The 24,817-nt window shown below is 41.2% G+C and overlaps 1 protein-coding gene across 1 annotated transcript in view; it reads left to right on the top strand.

Moving 5' to 3' along the window:
- The window catches only part of ZBTB8A (zinc finger and BTB domain containing 8A), a 61,340-nt gene that overhangs the window by 247 nt on the left and 36,276 nt on the right, over window positions 1-24,817 (top strand). The window contains exon 2 of the mRNA XM_029946352.1: window positions 12,056-12,159. The gene's annotated coding sequence lies outside the window, so the exon portion shown is untranslated. The remainder of the gene's footprint in view (window positions 1-12,055; window positions 12,160-24,817) is intronic.

The raw sequence follows: 24,817 nt of genomic DNA, 5'->3' as shown, positions 1-24,817 counted from the left end.
GGGCGGCCCGCCCAATGGGGCGGCGGGGGGCGGGCGGGCCGGGGTCCCGGAGCTGCTACCCCGCGCCCCGGGCGCTTCTTCGGGAAGGTGGCTCCCTGGGCAGTAGTCCGAGTTTCTCCTCCAGCCTCCATCCTTTGGTTTTATGTCGTGATGCAACAGATCTGGGCTCAGAACCGAAGGCAGACTTGCAACACCTAACACATATTGAGCCATAATTATTGGTTTATGACGGAACCGCACAAACGCACCTTCTTTCCGTGTAGACTGCCTCTTTTTTTAAGTTAGCGGTTTGGCCCCTTCCCCTTCAAATGCGCTTGTTTAGCATAGATTGTGCTCCTAGGCAGACCCCACATCTTTCCAAGATGTGTTACGTTTTCATTCTCCCTTAAAAAAAAAAAAAAGATATAACTGATATATAACATTTTGTGTTGGTTTTCGTTTAAGACGTCTTTGGAAGCAGTAGATTCCCACCTAGTGGGCTTCTAACTACACACGTCAGTATTCTGTTCTCAATAAACGTTTCTATTTGTGGAACTTTTAGTAAATGGAGTGCCTTCACCTATATGAATTATTTCACTTAATTTCACATAAAACGGCCACCCGTCAGGTCGATGGTTATTACACTTTCCAGATGAGGAAATGCATTATGTGCAGAATGTAAGCGTTAAACCAGAAGGTGAGCGATGGCAGCCTCCCAACGCCCTTGCCTCCTCTTCTTGTTCTTCATTCCCTCCTAAGGCACCTCCAGAGTCTTCTGGAAAGCAGGTCGGTCACTTTGCTTTCCTGCTCTAAAAACCTTAATTGATCAGAAAAAAACCTCCAAAATCTTCAGCAGAAGAACCAAGGCTCAAACTTCCTCTCCAGGCTGATCTTCCCCAAGCTGCAAGTATGGGTGGGTTTGTGGAATCCCTGATGCAAGATAGCCCTTGATCAGATATCTTTATTCCTGGGAATCTCCCTGGCCACACCAGTGGTAAATGGGAAGCAAGAATCTAACCTACAGCCCTTGGCCAAATAGGCATGGGTGGGTTAGACTGTAAGATGTCTCCCTGAGTCCCTGGGCTCTTTACAGGTCGTGTACATTTCGAACCCATGATACTTGATTCATCCTATATAATTTGTCTTATTTTCTATAATGAAACTGGGTTTCTGTTTAATAGGCTTAACCCTTTCAGTGGCATAATTATATGTCTATAATATTTAAAGGATTTGGTGTAAGTTTTTTGATCCCCTTGAGGGAAGTTTTTGTCACTTCTTTTATCAAAATTGGTCAGTGCCTCCCCATTTTCAGTGATTTCCCCATCTTACTCCTATTAAAAGCCAACGCCTTATAAAAGTTGGACCTGTGATGTCTTCCCTGGCGCACCGTCTGCTCTTCCTTTCTGACTCCCTTTCTCATTGCTCGCTCCGTACTTCCTTAATGTTCCTGCAGTCCCCCTTGCCTGCTCCTCTTTAGAGCCTTCGCCTTTCACCTGCCTGGAACCCTCTTCCCCTGGATACCACAGGACTATCTCACCTCCTTTGGACCTTACTTAAATGCCAACTTCTCAATGAGACTTTCCCAGCTATGGTTTTGATTCTCTTGAACATTTTAATACTTAATTAGAAATCTTACCAGGATTGAAAGATGTTCATTTACCAAAGAATACAATTACCATGCTAGTTAGCTCAAATTCTTTATGACTCAGGGATTTTTGCTAAGGAGGCTGATGAGATTTATTTTGGTGACCCTGATGGGACACATTAAATTCTAGATTAATGATTATATATCTTAAAAGACATGGTCTTCTAGCCTACAGACTTAATTCACTGTACTCATTACCTAAATCTTCAGTCGTAAAATACGTGTTTTTTCCTTCTATTCCAAGGACACTTGAACTTTGGTTCCTAAAACATGTAATTGACTTTTCCATTCACCTGTTTGCACATCTTTCAACTGAATGGGAATCTAGATTTCTTTAGTATTCTTAGGATTTTATAGATATTTAACTGTATTTTATAGATATCTAAAATATTTCCAGTTGAATTTTGGATGTCCCACATGAATTAGTGTAATTTGCTATTTCATCTTATATGGTCAGTCTACCAAGAGAAGAAAATTTGAACTGTATTACCCATTTCCATGACTACATCATGTATTTTGAAAATAACTTAAACCTTTCTTAATGATGTGAGTACAATTATGAGTGCAGGTTACGTTAATGTCCTGTGGGTGTAAGTATTAATTGTAACTGAACCCGATTTATAGGAATATTACTATTTTCCTGTAAAAGTTGCTATTTTTGCTCTTTCCTATGTCTCTATTGTCTGTCTTAGTTCAGTCCCTTTACCATGTCTTGCTCTGACCATTGCTTTGACCATTGCATTAAGCTTTAAATTTGTTGGCCTGGGCATGCCTCTCCCACCTTTTGCCTTCCATGCTGCTGAAATTTTCTTCTGGTTACGCAAATGGAATCATTGTCACAATAATACATGAGCCCTTGCAGCATGTCCCATCTTCTGCATACTGTGGAGAGAAGAATGCAAGACATAGGACTGTTGGTTTGGGGTCAGTCAGCCAGAATTCCAGTCTCTGTTCATTTGCTCCTGCAATCTTCAAAGTTTTTAAGAATTTTCGGCATGCCTCGGTTTCCTTATACAATGTGGGTCACAGCATGAGGCTATTGTGAGGATTGCAGTAAGATAAGTGTATAGTGTTCAGCACAGTGCCAAGTAAACATTCAAACCAGGCGCCTGGATGTCTCAGTTGAGTGTTGGATTCTTGATTTTGGCTCAGGTCATGATCCCAGGGTCGTGGGATCGAGCCCCGTGTTGAGTCCTGAGTTGGGCTCTGTGCTGAGGGTAGAGCCTGCTTGAATCTCTCTCTCTCTCCCTCTCTCTCCCTCTCTCTCTCTCTCTCTCTCTCTCTCTCTCTCTCTATCTTTCTCTCTCTCTTTCTCTGTCTCTCTCTTTCTCTGTCCCTTTCCCCTGCTTGCGCTCGCTCTCTCTCAGAAATAATAAGCAAGCTATTTTTATTAAGATATAACTTACAGGTCATACAATTCACCCTTTTAAATTGTATGTAATCTAAAATGAACAAATCAGGAGACTATAGATGCTGGCAAGGATGTGGAGAAATGGGCACCTTCCTACACTGTTGGTGGGAATGTAAACTGGTGCAGCCACTCTGGAAAACAGTGTGAAGGTTCCTCAAAAATTATCAATAGAACTCCCCTATGACCCAGCAATAGCACTGCTCGGAATTTACCTAAGGGATACAGGCATGCTGATGCATAGGGGCACATGTACCTCGATGTTCATAGCAGCACTTTCAACAATAGACAAAACATGGAAAGAGCCTAAATGTCCATCAACTGATGAATGGATCAGAAGATGTGGTTTATATATATAGTGGAATTCTACATGGCAATGAAAAAGAATGAAATCTGGCCATTTGTAGCAATGTGGATGGAACTTGAGGGTGTTATGCTAAGTGAAATAAGTCAGGCAGAGAAGGACAGATAACATATGTTTTCACTCATAAGTGGAACAAGAGAAACTTAACAGAGGACCATGAGGGAGAGGAAGGGGAAAAAATAGTTGGGGAGAATCAACTTGCTGTGCGCAAGTTGAATACTGAGATCAAACTGAGGGCTGATGGGTGTGGGGGAGAGAGGAAGGGGGGTGATGGGCATGGAGGAGGGCACTTGTTGGGATGAGCACTGGGGGATATATAGAAACCAACTTGACAATAAACTATAATAAAAAATAAATTATATGTAATTCATTGGTTTGTAGTGTATTCATAGAGTTGCACAACCATTCCCACCCTCGAATTCCAGAACATTTTCACCATAGTATAAAGAAACCTCACACCCATTAGCAGTCATTCCCCATTGCTGCCTCTCCCTAGATCTGTGACAACCACTAACCTGGCCTATCTCTATCATCTACCCATTCTGGATGTATCATTTATTAAATTTTTTTAATGTTTATTTTTGAGAGAGAATGAGAGACAGAGTGTGAGCAGGGGAGGAACAGAGAGAGGGAGACACAGAATCCGAAGCAGGCTTGAGGCTCTGAGCTGTTAGCACAGAGCCTGACGTGGGCTCAAACTCATGAACTGTTGAGATCCTGACCCCAGCCTTCGCCCACTGAGCCACCTAGATGCTCCTGGACATTTCATTTAAATACAATCATAAGATATATGGTCTTTTGTGAACAGCTCCTTTCATTTAGCTGGAAGGTTTTAAGGTTCACCCATGTTGTAGCAAGTGTCAGTACTTAGGTTCTTTTTCTTGGGTCAGTAATGTTCTATCGTATGGATGTGTCGATTCTGCTTATCCATTCACCAGCTTATGGACATTTGAGTTGTTTCTATGTTTGAGCTGTTATGAATAATGCCTCTGTGAACATCTGTGTACAAGCTTTTTTGAGGACAAATGTTTGCATTTATCTTGGGTGTAGGAGTGGAATCATTGGATTATATAACTTTTTAAAATAGCTTTATTGAAATTCAATTTGTATACCATAAAATTCACCTATTTAAAGTGTAAAACTCAGTGGTTTTTCATCTACTTATAGATATGTACAACTGCCACCACAGTCCATTTTAGAACATTTTCTTCCCCTCGGGAGGAAACCCTCTACCCTTTAGGCCACTCAGCCCGTCCCCCTTCCCACAGCCCTTCCTCCTACCCCCAGGCAGCCACTTATCCATTCTCTATCTCCATAGATCTTCCTATTCTGGGCTTCCACAGGAATTGAATCCTATAGCAGGTGGTCTTTTGTGATTGGCTTCTTTCACTTAGCATAATGTGTTTTTTTTAATGTTTATTTCTGAGAGAGAGAGAGAGACAGACAGACAGGCAGACAGACAGACAGAATCTGAGATGGGCTCCAGGCTCTGAGCTGTCAGCACAGAGTCTGATGCAGAACAGACTCCAACGCTTGGCTCCATCTCATGAACTACGAGATCATGACCTGAGCTGAAGTGGGATGCTCAATTGAATGTGCCACCCAGGTGCCCCTTATTTATTTGCTTTTTAATGTTTATTTATTTTTGATAGAGAGAGAGCCAGTGTGTGAGTGGGGAAGGGGCAGAGAGCGAGGGGGACACAGAATTGAAAGCAGGCTCCAGGCTCTGTGTTGTCAGCACAGCACAGAGCCCTATGCGGGACTCGAACTCACAGACCGTGAGATCATGACCTGAGCTGAAGTCAGAAACTTAACTGACTGAGCCACCCAGGCGCCCCATGTTTTTAAGGTTCATCGCTGTCGTAAGCATGTACGAGTACTCCATAGTTTGTTAAGGCTGAATACCATTCCATAGTGTGCGTATCCCATGTTCCCCTTGATGGACATTTGAGTTGTTTCCACCTTGTAGCTATTCTGAATAATGTTGCTATAAACATTTGTATTCAGATTTCTGTGGGGACATATGTTTTCATTTCTCTTGGATACATACCTAGGTGTGGGATTGCAGGGTCCCATGGTAACCCTGTTTCATCATTTGGGTAACTATCAGACTGCTTACCAAAATGGCTGCATCATTTCACATTCGTACCATTCATTAGTGTCTGAAGGTTTTGATTGCTCCATATCCTGGCCAACACTTTTGTTATTTGTGTGTGTGTGTGTGTGTGTTTATTGTAGCAATCCTAGTGTATGTGAAGTGGTATCTCACTGTGATTTTGATTTGCATTTCCCTAACGGCCAATGAAGTTAAACATATCTTTCTGTGCTTACTGCTATTTGTCTTAATTTATTTCTTATTGCTATTCATCTTATTTATCTTAGCTATTATCTTATTTAATCCTCTTAACAGACTTCCTTAGAGCCTCTTAACAGTCAATTTCCTCATTTTACAAAGAAGAAACTGATGTGTACAGTTAAGTAGCCTAAGTCATGCAGTCACTGGTAGACCTTATAATCATGTCACTCTTCGTAAAGTCCTTCAAAAGTGGGGCGCCTGGGTGGCTCAATCGGTTGGGCCTCCGACTTCGGCTCAGGTCAGATCTCACGTTCGTGGGTTTGAGCCCCGCGTCAGGCTCTGTGCTGATGGCTAGCTCAGGGCCTGGAGCCTGCTTCTGGTTCTGTGTCTCCTTCTGTCTCTGCCCCTCCCCCTCTCATGCTCTGTCTCTCTCTGTATCAAAAATAAATAAAACATTAAAAAATTTTTTTAATCCTTCAAAAATGCCCCGAACCTACAAAAGTAGAGGGGCTTCAGGATCTAGTGCTTACATCCTTTTTTATATCCTCCACTGTCCCCACAAGCCTTATGTCTCCAGCCACAGCAGCCTTTTTTTTTTTACCATCCCTGAAGAGGGCATGCTGTTGAATACCTTGCCCTTGGTGCTGTGTCTGGAATGTCCTTTGTGCCCTCTTTTTCATGAATGAACTTTTACTCATCCTCCAAATAATAAAGAAAATACAAAATACAACGAAAAATAAACAAATTAACCTGCACTTAACCTCTGAAAACCTTTGTGGCTGGTGTGAGGGAGACGAGAGAGGGGAGGGCTGTCGTGGAGGACGACTTTCACTCCCACTAAAGGAGTCACTGCTACCTGTTGGCTCAATGGATCTTCTTCTTTTTGTGCAACTTTAACAAAGAACCTATCTAGGGACACTTGCTTTTGCCTCCTTTTGATGATTTCGCGGAAATGTGACATTGCATTGTCGTTAAATGGATTCATCACTGACACTGCTACTGCCTTATTCAGGTTGTGCTTTTCTACAAAATTTGGACTGTTTCCCACATTTTACACATCTCCCTAATCTGATTTGAAGTGAGGGGTTCCTCCGCCTTTTTCTCGTCTTCTTCTGCAGACAAGATACAGACGGAGACTTCTTATAAAATCTTGCAGTTTTGGCCACCTGCATACCTCGTTCAAACTTCTCAATGATTTCCTTCTTAACTTCCACCATAATCATCTCCTCCTTCTTACCGCCTTTCTTTTCAACCTTTTTCTGCCTGGGGGCCATTGTATATGTTCCCATGGATGTTGTCTACAGTACAGTAGTAGTAAACTCTTATCATCTACCGTATTAATGTAACTGGCAATAAGGCAGCAGAAGGAAGGGTCTCTATCTGCCGGCAGCCTGACCTAGAATGAAGCAAAGCATTCCTAAGCTGACTCTTGTCTGGAAAAGCAAAGGACTGTCCAGGTGCTTTGAAGTGACAAAAAAACACACCACTGCCAGTTGTGGTCACCTCCCAACGTTCTGAAAAATCACTGATTTCTGCCAAACACTGCGGCCTGAGACCGATCATCTGAGCATGGGAGATGCTCACCTACAATCCCATAGTGAGAGAGAAAGCAAGACAGAGATCAGAACCATCGGCTCAGTTGTGATCATGTGACGTCCGGTGTCATGTGCTACTTGTATTGCAAGACATCACTCAGTCGTTTATCAAGTTAACATTTATTATAAATGTTTGTTCGTCTTGCAGAACAAGTTACTCGCAATCCAAGACTTTATTGTATTTTTTCATTTTATTATAACTTTGTTTCGAAGTTTCTTTCTTCCTCTCCGTCTCTCTCTGTCTCTGACTCTCTGTCTCCATACAGATGGTGTGGTGTTCCAGACCACCGACCTTTGACCTGTCATCATTGTATTCCCAGAGCCAGAGAAAGCCTGCCACAGAGCTGGTGCTCAAATACATTTATTCTTTCAGTTTGAATATCTTTCCTTCTCATAAAACTAGAATAAAAGAGTTTTGCTTTAAGAAAATTGGAAAAGAAAGCATATAGAGCTATATGGATTTCAGAACAGGGTGAAAGTATTCAATCAGAGGTGGAAGTCGCTCTCTTTCCCTTGTTCTTCTAACCCTTCAGAAAAGTCCTTCCTTGGCTCTCAGCAGCCTCTGAACCACCGAGGGTACAACAAGCACCTTTGTGTCTGCTTCAGTTTCCTCTGTCTCATATGTTCTGTTGGATAAGGTACAACATAAGGTTTTTATGGTTCCAGAATGTTTGGGAGGAGCTTTATTTCAAGATCTATAGTGTAGTTTCCATTAACAGAAAATACCAGCAAACCAAAAACAAACAAAATAAGACGGGGAGGGGGCTGTCTGAGTGGATCAGTTGAGCATCTGACTCTTGATTTCAGCTCAAGTCATGATCCCGGGGTTGTAGGATCGAGCCCTGTATCAAGCCCTACATGGGCTTTGCACTAAGCATGGAGCCTACTTAAGATTATCTGTCTCTCTCCCTCTGCCCCTCTCCCCTACTCGCTCTCACTCTCTCTCTCTCTCTCTAAAAAAAAAAAAAAAGGAAAGAAATAAGATACTAGCAAACCAAACGAGGCCATAATTTTATCTAAGGCCTCCTTTTTTATTTTTTAAGACCTTCTTGGGGTGCCTGGGTGGCTCAGTAGGTTAAGCGTCCGACTTCAGCTCAGGTCATGATTTCATGTGTCATGGGCTTGAGCCCCGTGTTGGGCTCTGTGCTGGCTGCGCGGAGCCTGGAGCCTGTTTCAGATTCTGTGTCTCCCTCTCTCTCTGACCCTCCCCTGCTGACTCTCTGTCTCTCTCTCTCAAAACTAAACATAAAAAAAATTTTTTTAATGTTTACATTTTCTGTTCAGTTGAAAAAATGTTTTAAACTGGTCTGCATAATTAATAATAGTGATTTTATTATTATTGTTATTATAATCATAGCTACACACACCTGTCAAGGGCTTGTTATAAGCCAGTCACTGTTGTAAGCACCTTACTTAGATGTTCTTCTCATTTACTGTGTCCCGTGACTCTAGAAGGTATTATTATTATTATTAGTCCATTTTATAGAGTGAGAAATGGAGGCTCTAGGAAGTTGACTTCCTGGGTCATCTAGGTGTGTGTGGCAGAGCCAGAATCCGCTCCTGGGTAGTCTGATTCCAGAGCCCATGCCCCTGAGCACCCTACCCAGTACTGCTGCTCACAGACAGACTGCTCACCCTTCTGCTGAATTTTAAGGCAAATGATGTCCTAATATGCCATCTGGGTCCAGTTGCAGGAAAAAGACACCATACTCGTGTTTTAATTTGTTTACTAAAGCGAATTGAGTGCTTACAAAATCCCTGGAAAGGCCGGGAGGAATGGGCTCCAGGCTGGGCCTGCAGAAATCATTCCCAGAACCAGACTGCCAAGCAGGTCCCCCAGGGGAGGGGTCAAGAGGCCACCACTGGCAGTGCTGAGTTCCAGATGGCATTGCTAGCTGCAGTTCAAAGGGCAAGAGATTGCTGTCCCCAAACTGCCCCTCAGCACCCAGCAACTGGTGACAGTTGTCTCTGGCAAACTGATTTCTGAATGGCCATGAGTGAAGCTCTAGACTGGAAGGCTGCTGCAGGAAAACCAGTGTTTCCATAAATATGCTTGCCAGCAGTCATGCCTCAGCAGCAGAAGGATGGTCCCCGCCTCATTTCTGCCTTCCAAATCTCACAGGAGAACGTCTGATGGATGGACCCTGCTTCACATGGGGAAACAACCACAAAGGAGTCTGGGAAATGTGCTTTTTCATTTTCCAAAAGGAAGTAATAAAGGATGCTGAAGGTTAATACACAAACTAACTAATATCTGCTAGGATAGGGGGACCTAGGTGGCTCAATGGGTAGAGCATGTGACTCTTGATCTCAGGGTTGTGAGTTCAAGCCCCGTGTTGGGCATAGTATATATTCATATATATATACATATATATATATGTATATGTATGTAGAATGTAGTGGTTATCCCTAAAAGTGATATTTTATCTGCATGTAAAAACTATTTAGGGCACAGACTATATTCAGAAATCAGGTGCTCTTTGGGGTGCCTGGGTGGCTCAGTCAGTTAGGCGTCCAACTTCAGCTCAGGTCGTGATCTCACGGTTTGTGGGTTCAAGCCCCACGTTGGGCGCTGTGCTAACAGCTCAGAGCCTGGAACCTGCTTTGGATTCTGTGTCTCCCTCTCTCTCTGCCCTTCCCCCTCTTGTGCTCTGTTTCTCTCTCTGTGTCTCACAAAAATAAATAAAACCTTAAAAATTTTTGTTTAAAAAAATCGGTACTCTTTAAAAGTCATAAAATTGGGGTGCCTAAGTGGCTTGGTTGGTTAAGCGGCCGACTTCAGCTCAGGTCATGATCTCACGGTTCTGGGGGTTTGAGCCCCACCTCGGGCTCTATGCTGACATCTCACACCCTGGAGCCTTCTTCGAATTCTGTGGCTCCTTCTCTGTGTCCCTCCCCTGCTCGCACGCTCTCTCTCCCTCTAAAAAATAAATAAACATTAAAAATTAAAAAAAAAAACTATAGAATTAACTTTTGCTTGCCACCGTGCAGACCCAGTACTAGTTAATGTGCTGTTAAGGACCTTTGTTGAAATAGTAAAGCCATCACAGAAAGTCCCTTTACTGAGTGTCCTTTCAGCTCACTGGGGCTGGATGATAGATGAGCTTTTCGTGTAGGAAGGAGTTTTCAAAAATTAATAATTTTGCTCCCCCAACTACAGTTTTCTCCTCAAAGATTGTTGTAAGCTTCGAGGCAGCAATGTTTTGAATGGTGTAAGTTGCCAGAATTCAGACCTCCTCATGAGTGGATAGTTGATCCAATCGTTTTGCTAGTTTAAATATATTTGAACAGGTCTTGTTTTCTCTGGTGGTCTTTTCAGGATACTCATTTAAAAAAATTATTTCAGTTTGGGGTACCTGGGTGGCTCAGTCAGTTAAGCGTCCGAACTTCGACTCAGGTTATGATCTCGTGGTTCATGGGTTCAAGACCCGCGTCGTCGGGCTCTGTGCTGACACCTCCAAGCCTGGAGCCTGCTTCGGACTCCGTGTCTCCTTCTCTCTCTGCTCCTCCCCCACTCATGCTTTCTCTCTCTGTCTCTCAAAAATAAGTAAACATTAAAAAAATTATTTCAGTGTGTTTCCTATTTGCCTGTATTTTCTAAATTTTCTGTAATTATATAATACTTTTATAATAAAAAAAAAAGATATATTACCTTAAAAAGTGATTCCATTACTTTAGTCAAAACTTTTTTGGCGAGGGACGCCTGGGTGGCTCAGTCGGTTAAGCGTCTGGCTTCAGCTCAGGTCATGATCTCACAGTTTGTGGGTTCAAGCCCTGCGTTGGGCTCTGTGCTGACAGCTAGCTCAGAGCCTGGAGCCTGCTTTGGATTCTGTATCCCCCTCTTTCTTTGACCCTCCCCTGCTCACGCTGTCTCTCAAAAATAAAGTAAAATAAAAAACATTTAAAAAATTAAAAAAATTTTTTTGGCGAGAATTCTTAGCTGATTGGTTTAGAAAGCATCACAGTCATTTTCCACTGCCTATGGACACAAAGCCTGACCCTCTCTTTGATGAACAAAACTTCAGGATCAATGAAAAACACAGTCAAACAGATTAAAGAAATTATTTTTGGTCATTAAAAAGGTTTGGACCTTAATAAAAACTGAAAATTTTACAAGAGCTTGTTACAACTGATACTACAAATTGCGGCACACTCAGGGGACCTTGAGGGGTAGGAAAAAACTTGTGGTACACTCTGGTGTAATCTGGCAAATTGAACAAGTTGTAAAAGATCCGGATGACTATCCTAGGGCTTTCTGAACATACGCGGTAGGATTACCACCCCCCCACTTCCCACCGGCGTACAATTTTTCAGAAATATTGTGTTTTTCAAGTTGAATCTTTAAAGCTCTTCTGTTTGGTTTTCTTGCAAATCATATTAGTGCCGCTTGGAGGAAAAAGGGCAGCAGGACACGTGTTGCTGCTTTAGTGCCTCATCTGCTGGCCTGCCTTCCAACATGTTGTCCAAAGAAGTTTATTGTATTGTCAAAGTTAAAAAGTGTGTCTGCTCTCAATTTGCCAAAATGCATTTTAATATCAGAACTCTCTTCTTACAGATTTGAGTATTAAGGTTTCAGTTAAAAATGAAGATTTATTTATTTCTATTAATCATCCGTGCCGATTATCTATTTTTACCTGCTCAAAAGTGACACCGAATGAGGGCTGCTGCGTAATTTATTTAAATAAGTATCTATGAAGTACCTTAGCAGATGTTTCTGTCTCTTTGAATGTAAAAGTACATTGTAAATAGCTATTTGCTCTCTCTACAGGACAAACCTTCATATACAGAGTGTGTTTGACTTGGAATCTTCCCTTTTTTACTCCACTCAATTGACTTAGCAGGGTTTCAAGAGCAGCGTTCATAAATTTGCAGGTATGAACAATTTTAATTCTTGATATTGTACCTCTCTTAAATATACAGATAGAAAGTAGAATTTTGCAATGACAGATTTTTATATGTCAGAGTATGGATTTGTTGCTTGAAGAGTCACCGTATAAAACATTCAGCATTCTGATTTTCTTGGCCAGGTGTCCCTGTTCACTTATTGTCAAATTTTTAATTCATTGCCTCTCTTGTGTACGTATCTCTTCCATTCTGCCTTAATCAAAGATTCGTATTATATTAGAGCTGGAGATTGTGTAGACCCACCCCCTCAATTTGTGGAGAAGGAAACGGAGCCTAGAAAGGTGAAGGTGAAGTCCACGGACATAGAGCTGACTGAGTGGTGGAGCCAGTGTCAGATCGCTCAGCTCTCCCCGCGACAGCTGTGCGGGAGTAGAGCTCAGAGACAGCACCCTGCAGGTTTGGAGTCACTGTCTGGGTTAATACCCTTTTCTGTCCAGTGGGGAGAATAATGCCACCTACCTGATGGCTTGTTGTGTATGAGGATTAAAGACAATTTATTGTGCTACTGCTGTGGCCCTTTTTACTTCTCATTAGGTTGACCCCGTCACTGCTTCTTGAAACTCCACACCTTGGCTCCTGGTCACAATGCTGCCCTGATTCTCCCTGTAATTCTCTGTAACGCTGGCTTCTCTTCCCCATCTTGCTGCACAGCCGAGGGCAGCCGTCCAGACTCTCGCCTCGTCCCATGTTTCCTGTGAGCCCCTCCATTTCTATTTACCGACATCGTCTACTTCTCTGTCTTCAAGTCTGACTTACCTTCTGAACTTCAGATTTCCAGTGACCCCATGGCCATCGCTACCTGATTTCCCATTCATCTCAAACACAGTGAATTTAAAACCAAAGCCATTCCCTTTCCCCTAAATCAGTTCTTCTTCCTGCCTCCTAATTTCTGTTAGCGATACTACCAAATGCCCAGGCTTTAAAAATCCGCAGGTTCTCCTTAGAGTTCCTTAGCCTTCCACAGCCAATGACAAATTGTGGGACCCTCTGGTACAGTCTGGCAAATTGAGTAAGTTACAGAATATCTGGGTGGCTGCACTGAGGCTTTCTGAATATAGGTAGTAGGATTTTTCAATCAGTTATCAAGACCCATGGATGGATTTCCCATTGAAGCCTTTTGCGTCTTTTCCTTCCTTCCCATTCCTGCCAGCATCACGGGGTCCAGGCCATTAACCAGACTGACAGTTGCCAATAAAGTAGCTGCCCTTTTACCTGGAAATGGATGGGTTCCTTTTCTTTCTCTTTCTCCCCCAAGGAATACAACCTCTTGACTTCCCTTGCTTCTTCTTGACTGCAGTACAGACACAGAATATCACTGCTCCAAGAATTTCCAAAATACCCTCATCTTGAATTCCAACCTAGATCTGGCTCAGTGTAAGACTCATGGTTAATATTTCACCCATTTGTTTGACAAACTTTAAAAATTTTTACAGTTGAGTATATTTTTATTATTCAAACTTCAAAATATTTAAAAGTTTACCGTATCAAATCTTCCTCGCATTCTTGTTTCCCGTCTCCCAGATCCCGCCTCCCCTCCAGCTGGTAACCACTGTTCTGTGTTTCTTGTTAATCTGTTCAGAGCCTCTGCTTCTTTTTTGCCCATGTGTATATATATTTATACACTCTTGTCCTTGCTTTTTAAAAAACTTATGTATGTGTCATAGCCAATTTTCCAAATAGCTGTCTCCTATTCGTTGATATTTTTCTTTTTTTTTTTAATGTTTATTTATTTTTGAGAGAGAAACAGAACGTGAGTAGGGAGGAAGTAGGAGAGAGGGAGACACATCTCTTCAAGCGGGCTCCAGGCTCTGAGCTGTAGGCACAGAGCCCGATGTGGAGCTCAAACTCATGAGCTGTGAGATCATGACCTGAGCTGAAGTCAGACGCTTAACCAACTGAGCCACCCAGGTGCCCCTCGTGGATATTTTTCTGACTCTTTACTGTCTCAAACAGTTAGTTCTTCAGTGAATAGCCATATGTGTGTGTCATTCTGATTATGTTCCAGTGAATCTGTAGCATAAATTCACAGAAGTGAAATTGCTTGGTCAGAAAAGATACATACGCCTTCGTAATTTTGAGAGCTATTGCCAAACTGACCTCCATAGGGTCGTACTAATTTGTATTTCCACCAGGAATGATTGAGGGTGCCTGTTTCCCCCCATTCTTATCAATATTATCACATTCTTGGATTTTTTTGCTGCCTTGAGAAGGGAAAAATGATATATCGGTGTGGTTTTAATATGCATTTCTATTTTTATGACCAAGGTTAAATATACTTTTCATATGATAAGGGATGTTGATATTTCTTTTCCTAGGGACTGTCCTTTAGTCCCCATTTTGTCTCATTTTGCCTCAGGGTTATTGTTCTTTTACTTGCCAACTTCTTAGAAGCTTGGTGTGTACTGAGGTGACCCTTTTCTCTGATAGATTCTTTTTCCATGTTGTCATCTGACTTATGCCTTTGCTTGTGGTATTATTGTTATTATTTTGCTTTTCATATTTCATCTTTATGTAATCAAATGTATCAGTCTTTTACTTAAAAAAATTTGGGGGGTGCCTGGGTGGCTCAGTCAGTTAAGCTTCCAACTCTCAGTTTTGGCTCAGGTCATGATCTTGTGGTTTCATGGGTTCAAGCCCTGCATCGGGCTCTGCGCTGTCAGTGTGGAACCTGCTTGGGATTCTCTCTCTCCCTCTGTCTATGCCTCCCCCACTCAGGCTATCTCTGTCTCTCTCAAAATAAATAAACTTAAAACAATTTTTTTTTCAATTTTTATGGCTTTTGTGTTTTGAGTCAGAGACTCTTCCCAATCTGTTTACAGAGTCTTCCATATTTTCTCTTAAACCTTTATGGCTTTGTTTTCACACTTAAATATTTGATCCATATGGAATTTATCCTGGTATATGATGAGAAGTGTAAATCCACTTTAATTTTTTTTCCTGGAAATCTAAAATTGGCCCACTGCCATTTATTAAATTGCTCAGTTTTTTACCACAAGCTCATCATATATTAAATTCCCACTAGGGTCTGTGTCTGGATTTTTTTTTTACTTTTTAAAAATTTTATTCTTTTAATAATCTCTGTGCCCAATGTGGGGCTCGAACTCACAACCCTGAGTTCCAGTGTCACACTCTACTGACCTAGCCAGCCAGGTGGCTCTGGAGTTTCAAATATACTCCACTGGTCTTTTGCTTTATCACTCGCCCCACAGTTTTATTTACTGAGGAAGTATAAATAATATAATTGAATAGATGTTGGTGTTAACTCCTTCCCTTTGTTCTTCTTTTTTTCAGAATTTTACTAGCTATTCCTGTTTATTTTTCCCTAAAACTTCAGCATCAACTAGCATTGATCTTAAACTAACCTGCTGATGTTTTTACTATAGTCATGTTATTATATCTTAGGAAGAACTGACATCTTAACATGTTGAATCTTCCAATTCAAAAGGTTTGGCTTTCCAAAGTCTTCTCTTCTGTCCTTGGGTTTTCTTCATATTATGAGTCTTGTACACTTCTTGTTAAATTTATTCCTAGGTATTTCATATTTTTGATGCTGTTGTAAATAGGAGCCTTTTATTCCATTATATGTCTTACATAATGTGGGTTTTTTGTATATATGAAAGTTAGTGATTTCTAATATTAATTTTATAACCTCTTTCCCCTCTACTTGCAAAAATCATTTTGCAGTTGAGACTGTTGTATTTTCCAGGTATACAGTAATAGTATCTGCAAATAGTGATAACTTTACCTCCTACGTGCCAGTGGTTCTTTCTCTAGTTGCTTTCTCAAGTTAAGTGTCTTGGCTAATGCCTTCAGAACAGTATTAAATAATAGTGGTATTAGGGGGCATCCTTGTTCTGTTGCTGGCTTTACTGGAACGTTCTATTCAGATGCTAGGTTTTAGATGGAAACAGATATATTTTATCAGCAGCAAGCTTTTATTGAGAACAGATTATAGATCAGATGCTGTACCATAAAATGGAAATTAAAAAAAAAAGAAAATGAAAATAAGCCTGGGTGGCTCAGTCAGTTGAGTGTCTGACTTCCACTCAGGTCATGGTCTCACAGCTTGTGGGTTTGAGCCCCCTGATGGGCTCTGTGCTGACAGCTCAGAGCCTGGAGCCGGCTTAGGATTCTGGGTCTCCCTCTCTCTCTGCCCCTCCCCCACTCATGCTCGCTCGCTCTCTCGCTCTCTCGCTCTCTCCCTCTCTCAAAAATAAATAAACATTAAAGAAAAGAAAATGAGCATGACTCTACCTGGCTTCAGAGAGTTTACAGACACACAAATTAGTGTTATGGATGTCACAGTAAAGTCACGTAGAGTATACAGTGGAGACCCACAGAAGGGTGATAGTTGATCAGCTTGAGCCCCGTGTCAAGATCAAATTCCAAAGGACAAGGCGCTAAAACACATTAGCTTAGTTTCCATTGAAATGTTTTCATTATCCCTCTGCCACCTGCAGCCACCAGGGGCTCCTGCACTGCTGCCTCCACCGCACCAGGGCCTGGGGCACCCCCAGCTGGGGCCCCCCATCCTGCACCCACTGTCCTCCCAGTCCTGGCCTGCACAGCTTCCCCCGAGAGCTCCACTGCCAGGTCAGATGCTGCTTAGCGGGGGTCCCCGGGGCCCGGTTCCTCAGCCGGGCCTGCAGCCCAGCGTCATGGAGGACGACATCCTCCTGGATCTCATCTGAACCCCCGACACCCAATAACGCTCCTTTTAACACACTTTAAAAAAAAAATGTTTTCATTAAATTCATTATAGGATGTTCTTGACTTTGGAGGCAACACATAGGGAAAGTCATACAAAGAATCTTCGTAAGTTCAGTCAGGACACTGGTGAGGCTATTTATCAAATGCCTCCAACATACAAACATTAAGCTAAGGCTAGGCATTCACATAGACATGATCTCTACTCATATGGATGTCACAGTGTAGCGGGGAAAAACATTTAGATAGACAAATGCAATCCAGCACTTGCCATGAAGTACACGTATAATAAGGTACAATGCAGGGAACGTGGACAAAGTTGAAGTTAACATCAGCCCAGGGAAGTCCAAGAAAGCTCCCAAGGGAGGCTCTGTTTGAGCTGACTCTGAAGGAGGAATCAGAGCTTCTCAGATTGAGAAGGACGGTTTTATTGTAGCTTGGGAACAATATGTACAAAAGCTCGGCGGCGTGAAAGGTGCCGCGTGCCCGGGAATTGGCACGCAGCTTAAGGACGGGAGGCGAGGTAGGTGGTGGGAGATAAGCATGCCGAGATTGACAGAAGCCGGGTCCCAAGGCGTATTAAATCCATTCATAGAAATAGGGACTTTATCCAGCAGGCAGGCAGGAACTATTAAAGAATTTTAAGCAGCAGTAACCAGAAAGATAGCATACTTCAGGGTAGATTGAAAAGAGAACGATAAAAGGCAAGGAGACCAATTAGGAAGTTTATTGTATTTGTCCGAATATTCTCTATGATGACATTTAGTGTCCTCATATAAGGATTCATGTGACAAATTCCTCCTAGAAGTCAGTGGCAGAAAAATGCTCATTTTTACTGGGGAGGTGATGTGAACACTCTAGAAATCATTTGTTTCTCCTGTTGTTTGTTTTGGCCCTGGACTCCAGAACAAATGTTGTTAAATGTAAGTGTATAGAAATCATCTTATTTCCTTTAAATGTCTAATTTCTATTTTCAAATATATTGTATATATATTTAAAAATACTTGAAATTGTTTTAAAAAAGATAGATAATCACTTTGGAAAATGTGGAAAAATATAAAGAAAAAATATAAGTTCCTGAAATTATGCAATCCCACCTCTCCCCAAGTGCATTCATCCTAAATCGGGGACATTCGGCCTCCAGTAGAGCAGAAATCTAGAACTGCTTTGCGGCGGGGTGGGGCAAATTCTGTTGTTGAACAACCTAACCCACTACTTCTCTATTTGTTTTACCAAATCCGCAGGAAGAAATGTATTTTACATCATGACCCAGTACACATGGATTTGTGATTCTCCATATTAATCTTTCTCTCTATTTGAAACAAAAAACTCATGAAAGAAGTCTTACTACTTGCAATAATTCCTGATATTTTAAATTCGATGCTGTGTTCTTTAAAATTCTAAATTGATTTCAAAACCCACTAATGGACTGAGACAAGCAGGATGATAACCGTTGCCGTAGTACTTACCAAACCTAGTTTGCTGGCATATAGATACGAAGGCGCTAGATCAGGACACCTGAGCTCAAAAAATCCTGTTAAGTTCTCATTTTTTTTTAATTTTTAAAAAATGTTCTTTATTTTGTTTTGAGAGACAAAGAGAGACAGCGCGAGCAGGGGAGGGTCAGAGAGAGGGAGACATGGCATCCGAAGACAGGCTCCAGGTCCTGAGCTAGATGTCAGCACAGAGCCCGTCACAGGGCTCGAACCCACGAACCGTGAGATCATGCCCTGAGATGAAGTCGTACGCTTAACCGACTGAGCCACCCAGGCGCCCCAAGTTCTCATTTTTAAAAAGCTGTTCTTGGGGCGCCTGGGTGACTCAGTCGGTTAAACTTCAGACTTCGGCTCAGGTCCTGATTTCACGTTCGTGGGTTTGAGCCCCACGTCAGGCTCTGTGCTGACGGCTCAGAACCTGGAGCCTGCTTCTGATGCTGTGTCTCCCTCTCTCTCTGCCCCTCCCCCTCTCATGCTCTGTCTCTCTCTGTATCAAAACTAAATTAAAAAAAAAAACATTAAAAAAATTTTTTTAAAGCTGTTCTTCATATTGAGCTAAAATCTGGCTCCCTTTAGTCCCATCCATTGGTCCACTTTGCTTTTCAGAACCACACTGAACATTAGTTCATTCAGTAAACACTGAGCACCTGAATGCCAGACATTCAGCTCTGTGCTAGGGATGCTCAGGTGAACACAACAGTCTCCACCCTTTAGGGGAGCGCGTTCTAGCGATTGGTCCAGAGGATTTGTCTATTGGAGCGACTAAAAGAATAATTCTACTTCTTCCACATAACTGCTCTTCAGTATTGGAAGACAGCTGTCATGTTCCCTTTGAATCCTTTCCCCTGATTTCGAAACCATGCCTTCTAGGACCTAGTTTCTCTGATACTAGCCATTGAGCTGCAGTGAGCTGCAGTGGAACTCCTCCCCACGGCCGCACCACAGATGGGCTTGTTAAGATAACCTCTGATAACATGACATTGAAGCAAAGACTTGCATGAAATTGGGAAACAAGTTATGTGAAGATCCAGGTGAGGAGTGTTCCCGAGATAAGGGCCACCAAAGTCAACTGGCCCATTGGGAAACCCAAGACCAATGCGGTTAGTGCTGGGGGTGGGGAGAGGGTGGGAGGACAGGAGATCTTGCAACCCTTTTAGATCAGGGTAAAGATTTTGGATTCCTTTCCAAGTAAGAAGGAAGCCTTTGGAGGTTTTGAGTAGAGGAATGCTATGCTCTCACTCAGGTTTGAGTGGATCCCTCTGGAAAAAGCAGAGACCAGCAAGGAAGCTAATACCATAGTCTGTTTTTACTCAAGAGTTCTCTTATGATCCTCAGCAGAGTTTTGCCATTTTTATCATAAACTTCCTGCATGTTTCTTATTAAAACATTTAGTTTCCACTATTTTTGTGGAAGGAATCTTCCATTGTATCTGCTCACTAGCTATTTATTTTTGTGTATTAATTTTATAGCCAGTTGTCTTACCAAATTCTTTGGTTTCTGGGATTTTTTAATTCAATTGACTTTATTGAGGTATAATTTACATACAATAAAATGCACCCATTTGAAGGGTACAATTCGGTGTGAGCTTTGACATACGTTCACGTGTAACAGCCCCCATAAGTAAGATAGAGAACATTTCAATCACACAACATTTTCCCTCATGTCTTTCCCCCCCTTATGCCTTTTTGTAGTTACACCCTCTGGTCTGTCTCACTCCCAACCCCAGGCAACTGTTAATCTCTTAATTCTGTCACTCTGGATTAGTTTTGCCTGTTCTAGACTTCCATGTAACAGGAATAGCACAATATGTACTCCTTTGTGTCTGGCTTCTTTTGTGGAGGCTAATGCTTTTGAAATTCATTCAGGTCATTGTGCGTATCAGAGGTTTGTTCCTTTCTATTGCTCAGTACTATTCCAGGGTACGGATGAACCACAATTTAGCTATTCACCAAGCGATGGACTTTTTTTTTTTTCCAGTTTGGGGCTAGTATGAATGAAGCTGCTATGACAATTCTTAGACAGGTCTCTTTGTGGATATATGTTTTCATTTCTTGTGGGTAAATACTCAAGAATGAAATTGTTGGCTCAAAAGCAGGTATAACTTTATTAGAACTGCCAAGCAGTTTTCCAAAGTGACTGTCCCAGGGTGCCTGGGTAGCTCAGTCAGTTGAGTGTCCAACTCTTGATCTTGCCTCAGGTCATGACCCCGAAGCGTTGGGATTGAGCCGCAAGACAGGGTCCACTCTGAGTGTGGAGCCTGCTTAGGATTCTCTCAATCTCTCTCTCTCTTCCTCCCTCTCTGCCCCTCTACCTCACTTGTGCACATACTCTGTCTCTGTAGAATTAAAACAACCCTCCCCCCAATAACCCCAGCAAAGTGACTGTCCCATTCCCACTGACAGTGGTGAGATCCAGTTTCTCCACATTCTTGTGAACACTTGGTACTGTCCGTCTTTTTAGTTGTAGCCATTCTAGGGGCGCCTGGGTGGCTCAGTCGGTTAAGCCTCCGGCTTCGGCTCAGGTCAGATCTCACATTCGTGGGTTCGAGCCCTGCGTCAGGCTCTGTGCTGACAGCTAGCTCAGAGCCTGGAGCCTGCTTCTGGTTCTGTGTCTCCTTCTCTCTCTGCCCCTGCCCCTCTCATGCTCTGTCTCTGTCTGTATCAAAAATAAATAAAACATTAAAAAAAAAAATTTAGTTGTAGCCATTCTAGTATGTGTGTAATGACATTTAATTGTGGTTTTAATTTGCATTTCCTGTATGAAGAGTGATGTTAAACATCTTTTCATGTACTAATTTGTATATCTTCTTTTGAGAAATGTCTTATAGTTTGTCTTAATAAGTTTTTTTTGAGGTCTTTGTATATTTTGGATACAAGTCTTTTGTCTGATATACGTATTTCAAATATTTTATCCTAATTCCTGGCTTGGCTTCTCATTTCCTTAATAATATCTTTCAAAGAACAGAATTTGTCAAGTTTTTCATTATGGCCCACGCTTTTTGTGTGCTAAGAAACCTTTGCTTGCCCCAAGGTCCTGGAGATTTTCTCCTGTTTTCTTCTAGAAATTTAACTTTAACATTTAATTTTGTGATTCATTTTGAGTGAAAATTTGTGAAGCGCCTGGGTAGCTCAGTCATTTAAGTATCGGACTTGGGCTCAGTTTGTGATCTTGTAGTTTGTGTGTTTGAGCCTGGCATTGAGCTCTGTGCTGACAGCTCAGCTGTGCTGGAGCCTACTTCGGATTCTTTGGATTTCCTCTCTCTCTGCCCCTCCTCTGCTCACATTCTGTTTCTGTCTCAAAAATAAATAAACGTTTTTTAAAGTTTGTGGTGTAAATTAAGGGTCAAGTTTCATTTTTTTGTATACTCAGTGTTCTGGCACCATTTGTTTGAAAGTATGAATATTTCCCCATTGAATTCTTGTGGCACCTTTTAAATTTTTTGATAAAATAGGGGTGCCTGGGTGGGTCAGTCGTTTAAGCATCCAGCTTTTACTCGGATCATGATCTCATGGTTCCTGGGTTCAAGCCCCACGTTGGGCTCTGTGCTAAGAGCTCAGAACCTGGAGCCTGCTTTAGATTCTGTGTCTTCCTTTCTCTCTGTTCCTCCCCCATTCATGCTCTGTCTCTGTCTATCTCTCAAAAATAAATAAAAGTTAAAATAATTAAAATAAAATTAAAAATTTGATACAATGAACCTGACTAAAAGACTCAATGGTAACATATTTGCATGCATATTTCTGTACTCTGTGCTATTCCACTGATCTGTGTGTCTTATCCTAATGTTAATATTATACTGCTTTGGTCACTGTAGTTATATTAAATCTTAAAATATGGTAAGGCAAGTTCCCTTTTATTCTTTTTAACATCGTTTTTGCTATTTTAGGTCCATTTCACGTTCTATCAGTTTTAGAATCAGCTTGGTAATTTCCCACAAAAAGAACCTTTTTGGATTTTGATTGAGATTACATTGATTCCATAGATTAATTTGAATAGAATTGACATATTTAATGTTTTGGTCTTCTAATTCATATGCATCGCCGTATCTCCATTTATTTAGATCTTTGACATTTCTTTCACCAATTGTGTAATTCCCAGTGTACAGAGTTTGCATATATTTAATTAAATTGATCCCTAAGTGTTTCATGTTCCTGATGTTCTTATGAATGCATGTTTTTAATTTCATTTTCTAATTGTTCATTACTAACTTATAGAAATAGAATTGATTTTTATATGTTGACCCTATATCTTGTGACCTTGTTAAATTCAGTTATTAGTTCTAGAAGACTCTTTGTAGATCTTTTTTTTTAAAGTTTATTTATTTTGAGAGAGAGCGTGCATGTGCACAAGAAGGGAAGGGGAGAGGCAGAGAGAGAGGGAGAATTCCAAGCAGGATCCATACTGTCAGTGCAGAACCCTTCGTGGGGCTTGAACTCATGAACAGTGAGATCATGACCTGAAATAAAGAGTTGGATGGATGCTCAACGGACTGAGCCACCAGACACCCTAGATCTCTGGGGATTTTCTTTGTACATTATTTGTCTTGAGATTTACTCATTTGTACCATGAATAAACAAGAACAGTTTTTTTCTTCCTTTTCTTTCTCTTTTATTTCTTTTTCATCTCTTATTACATTGACCAAGACCTCCAGGTCAGTGTTGAATAGAAGTGGTGAGAACACAAATCTTTGCCGTGTTTCCTATCTTAGAGGAGAAAGCAGTCGATCTTTTGCTTTTTGTAAATGCTTTTTACTAGTCTGGGGAAGTTCCCTTCTATTCCTGTTTTGCTAGTTTATATCAGGAATGTGTGTTGAATTTTTCAAATGCTTTTTCTACATCTGTTTATAATCTATTCTGTTAATATGGTGCATTGCACTGATTGATTTTCAACTGTTAACCTATATTGCCTTCCTGGAGTAACCCTTAGTTGTTACTGTCTTTTGTATATTTGATTCGCTAATACAATGTTAAACTTTTTTTGTGTCTCTGTTTACAAAGGATATTATTCTGTAGTTTTCTTTTCTTATGGTGTCTTTGGTTTAGGTACCAGTAATACTGACCTCATAAAATGAGTTGGGAAGTTTTCCTTTCAATAATATACTTTCTGAGTGTGTATAGGTTGGGTATTATGTCTTATTTAAATGTCTAATAGAATTTAACATTGGAAGCCATTTGGGCCTGGAGTTCTGTGTGTGGGGGCAGATTTCAGTTTCTTTAATATTATATGTTTAGTTTCTTTAATTGATATGGCTATCAGATTTTTTTTCTTGTGTCAGCTTTGAATATTTATATCTCTTAAGAAGTATGTTCAGCGGACACATGGGCGGCTCAGTTGCTTCAGCACCCCACTCTTGATTTCAGCTCAGGTCATGATCTCTCCCTTCGTGAAAGCCCTGCATTGGGCTCTGTGCTGATAGTGCAGAGCCTGATTGAGATTCTCTCTCCTGCCCACCCACCCCAGCCCTACCGCCCTGCTCACTTGCGTGTGTGCGCTCTCTCTCAAAGATAAACATTTTTAAAAATGTGTTCATTTCTTCTAAATTGTTGGATTTATTGACCAAGAGTTCATAATATTTTTTCTTGCTCTTTTAATGTCTGTAGGATCTTTAATGATGTTTCCTTCTTTTAGTGCTGTAATTGGGAATTTTTTCTGTTCTTTTTTTTAAATTATTTTTGAGAGGGGTGCCTGGATGGCTCAGTTGGTTAAGCATCCGACTTTGGCTCAGGTCATCATCTCATGGTTCGTGGGTTCGAGCCCCGCGTCGGGCTCTGTGCTGACAGCTAGCTCAGAGCCTGGACCCTGTCTTCGGATTCTGTGCCTCCCTCTTTCTCTGCCCCTCCCCTGCTCATGCTGTCTCTCCCTCTGTCTGTAAAATAAATTTAAAAAACATTAAAAAACATTTTTTAAAATTATTTTTGAGAGAGAGAGAAGAAAACCATATGAGTGTGGAAGGGACAGAGAGAGAGATTGGGAGACAGGATTCAAAGCAGGCTCTGTGCTGATAAATTTCATTAATATTGGTATCCATTTTATTGCTATTGATCAATTTATTGATATATAAAGAACTAGCTTTTAGTTTCATTGATTTTCTTCTGTCTTTTGCTGTTTATATTTCATTTATATCTGATCTTGTCTTTATTTAATTTTCTAACTTCTCCTTACGTTGGGTTTAATTTGATCTCCTTTTTCTAGCTTCTTAGGTAAAAACTTAACTCATTGGGTATTAGATCTTTTTTCTTTTTTAATATAAGCATTTGAAGCTATACATCTCCCTATAAACACTGCTTTAACTGCAAACAACAAATTTTCATATGTTGTGTTTTTATGTGGTTCAAGCATTTTCTAACATTGCTTATGATTTCTTTTACACCTAGGTTATTTGAAAGTTTAATCTTCAATTTCCAAAATTTGGGAGATTTTCATTT

The sequence above is a fragment of the Suricata suricatta genome, chromosome 8 (genome assembly GCF_006229205.1).
Source record: "Suricata suricatta isolate VVHF042 chromosome 8, meerkat_22Aug2017_6uvM2_HiC, whole genome shotgun sequence".
In the NCBI taxonomy this organism is placed as follows: Eukaryota; Metazoa; Chordata; class Mammalia; order Carnivora; family Herpestidae; genus Suricata; species Suricata suricatta.
This window is presented reverse-complemented; position numbering and strand designations above follow the sequence as displayed.